The following is a 3,561-nucleotide window of genomic DNA, read 5'->3' on the forward strand; positions in this document are numbered from 1 at the left end:
ATTGATGTGTGTATGGAGTGCGATAACAGTTGTATGAGCCCCTAATAAAATGTTTAAAAAAAAAAAAAGAAATTAAGTGCAAATCCCAAAAAAAAAAAGAAACCCTATGTTTTGCATGCAGGTGTGAGAACCCTTCTCAGTAGCTACTTTCGGTTAGCAACGTGTAAGGCTTTGCAATGTACCCACAGCTTTGCACATGCTATCTCTTAATCGAGGGCTCCTACTTACCACTTGTCATAGGCGCAGACAGTACAAGAGAGCCAATTTAGCGAGAAGGATATGAGTGCATTGGGTGGCTTCTTTAAATCATAGGTGTTTCCTTCTGGGTCAACTCGAAGAGAAGGGCAGTGACCGGGTGAGACAGTCTGTCCAAGTCCTAAGTGAGAAGCAGATCAGCAGCCAGGTAGGACAAAATCACCAGGGAATTCGAGTACAGAAACTCTAGCCCCTACCCTACTAATATGACTCTTCAAATCCCTCTTTTGCAAACCCACTAAGGTGACCAATAAAGTGTGGTGCACAACATAGCTAAATATCCATCTGTCATTATAGGACAATAGCAACTGTCCACAACTGGTAAGTCAGGAAACCGCAATCTATGTCTATTACTTAGAAATATGGAGCCCAAACCAGAAAGATAAAAAGGTTTTAGAATGAGTGACAAAAGTATTTCTGCAGGCTCTCTGCTCCTCCTTGTGCGACACACAGCTGCCTCTCCCATTCCCGTGCAGTCCCAGCTGCATCCCGGAGACACGATAGTGAAGGTCGAAGTGAATGGATTCGGCCGCATTGGGCGCCTGGTCACCAGGGCTGCTTTCAATTCTGGCAAAGTAGATATTGTTGCCATCAATGACCCCTTCATTGATCTGCACAACATGGCCTACATGTTCCAGTATGATTCCAACCATGGCAAGTTCAATGGCACTATCAAGGCTGAGAATGGGAAGCTTATCGTCAATGGGAAGGCCATCTCCGTCTTCCAGGAGCGAGATCCCGCCAACAACAAGTGGGCTGAGGCCAGTGCTGAGTATGTCGTAGAGTCCACTGGTGTCTTCACCACCGTAGAGAAGGCTGGGGCTCACTTGAAGGGTGGTGCCAAAAGGGTGATCACCCCTGCCCCTTCTGCTGATGCCCCCATGGTTGTGATGGGCGTGAACCACGAGAAGTATGACAACTCCCTCAAGATTGTCAGCAATGCCTCCTGCACCACCAACTGCTTAGCCCCCTGGCCAAGGTCATGCATGACAATTTTGGCATCATGGAAGGACTCATGACCACAGTCCATGCCATCACTGCCACCCAGAAGACCGTGGACGGCCCCTCTGGGAAACTCTGGCGTGATGGCCGTGGGGATGCTCAGAACATCATCCCCGCATCTACTGGCGCTGCCAAGGCTGTGGGCAAGGTTATCCCGGAGCTGAATGGGAAACTGACTGGCATGACCTTCCGTGTCCCCACCCCCAGTGTGTCCGTCGTGGATCTCACCTGCCGTCTGGAGAAAGCTGCCAAGTACGATGACATCAAGAAGGTGGTGAAGCAGGCGGCCAATGGTCCCCTAAAGGGCATCCTGGGCTACACTGAGGACCAGGTTGTCTCCTGTGACTTCAACAGTGACCCCCACTCTTCCACCTTTGATGCTGGGGCTGGCATTGCCTTCAACGGCCACTTTGTTAAGCTCAGTTCCTGGTATGACAATGAATTTGGCTACAGCAACAGGGTGGTGGACCTCATGGTCCACATGGCCTCCAAGGAGTAAGACCCCCCTGGACCAGCAGCCCAGCAACAGCACTAGAGGAAGAGAGGCCCTCAGCTGCTGGGGAGTCTTTGCCGCTAATTCAATCCCTCAACACACTGAGAATATCCCATCCGGACCCCCTGAAGGAAGGGGAGGGGCTTAGAGAGCCCGACCTTGTCATGTACCATCAATAAAGTACACTGTACCCAGCCCCCCAAAAAAGTGTTTCTGCAAAACAATAAAATATGAAAATGTGATGCTATTGTTTGTGGGTCTATCCTCCACTTCGGCTATACATTTCTGAGGGCAGTTTTCAACTCTCTCACCCTTTCCCAAAGAATTCTGAGCTCTTACCTCCCCAAAACAACAGAGCACATAATTCACTTTTTCCCATGGCACAAACAGTCTTTTTGTGAAGGCATCCTTATAAAATTAAGACAAATGTATTACTGATAAAACTTGTCTTTGGTCACTTACTAACTGCCAGAGACATGTTAAAATCTTTGTATTTGTAATAAATAGGTGCATGTATGAACTCTAACTATTATCCCAATACTTTTTTACTTGCTCTAGTATATGTACACATAAACGCATACACATAGACACATGCATCTGCACATGTACATCTAGATCTTTTACATGCATGAACACATGCACAGACCTGCTCACATAGGTATATGTGCGCTCATAGATGCGCACACATTACCTTTGCAAAAGGTCAAAATCCAGAGGCAGGAATGTGACGCATTATAAGGAGCCATCCATCAGAAACGGATAGCATCGGCCAACAACCAGGAAGAGCTTCAGATAACAGGCTCCCGTTCAAGCCAGGTAAACACTGTCCCGTGTGCACTTACTTACTCATCTTTAGTCAACAGCTGCACTGTGTGTTAGTGCTCTCTTTGCTTATGTCTGCCTCCATTCCAGCTCATTGCAAAGTGCCCGAAAGCAGCCTTTCTCCCTGCAGCAAACTCCACACAGTTCCCTTGGCCCTTACTCTCCAGTTCCACAGCAAACAGGAGCTGTTTACTCTGCATACCCAGGCCCCCAAAGGGCACATGCTTTTTATAGCTACCTGCTAAAGGCCAACGAGTCTCCTAAAATCCCTTGGACTATGGACCTGGAAGCCTCTCCAGTCTCTCTAAGTGATGTCCACCGCATGACTTCCGTAGCTCAAGACAGTTTTGCCTTTATTGCCCTCCCTCTTTAAAACAAAACAAAACCACACATTAAAAACCTATTTGAAGACTGCATTAGCAGACTACAAAACCCCCTGTAGTAATTACGAGACAGTCATTACTATTGTAGTTTCCTTCTGATTTTAAAAGAAATTGAAGTGAAAATAATTTCATGGCACCTAAGAGTCTCCACGGCACTGGGGTCTGTAGTGCCTAAAGGCCAAGTCAGCTCGGAGAACCTGGGCCAAGTCAGAACAAGGAGGATGTGAAGAGGAAGGTTGTCCAAGAAGAACTCTGCCTCCCTCTGCAGGAGAAAGTGTCAAAAGCAGAGAAATTATAAAGCCCAAAGGGTGTCAAACGAACGATGACAGTATTAGCTGGCATTTGTTAAGCAGTTATTCTGTGCCCTGCACTAAGCAATTTGCAAACACATCTTGTGGAGCTCCATGTATTTGTTACAGAACGTCATTTTGCCCTTCTCTTCTATAACTGTGATCCCAGAGATCAGGTTCCCGGCAGAAGTTCACCTACCCCAACAGTGGAGCCTCTAGGACTGATGGCTCCCACAACTTGCCAATACTGTTCTGGATGGGGTGGGGCTTGCACTTGCTCCTTGTCAATTCTCCATCAGCACTCTGAGTTGCATGG

At 47.5% G+C, this 3,561-nt stretch overlaps 1 pseudogene; it reads left to right on the forward strand.

The window, feature by feature from the left end:
* The first annotated feature begins 860 nt into the window (after positions 1 to 860).
* LOC105979644 lies at positions 861 to 1,756 on the forward strand (annotated as a pseudogene).
* The last annotated feature ends 1,805 nt before the right edge of the window (positions 1,757 to 3,561 follow it).

The sequence above is a fragment of the Echinops telfairi genome, unplaced genomic scaffold, assembly GCF_000313985.2.
Source record: "Echinops telfairi isolate 266 unplaced genomic scaffold, ASM31398v2 ScPeMD7_24;HRSCAF=84, whole genome shotgun sequence".
Classification (NCBI taxonomy): Eukaryota; Metazoa; Chordata; class Mammalia; order Afrosoricida; family Tenrecidae; genus Echinops; species Echinops telfairi.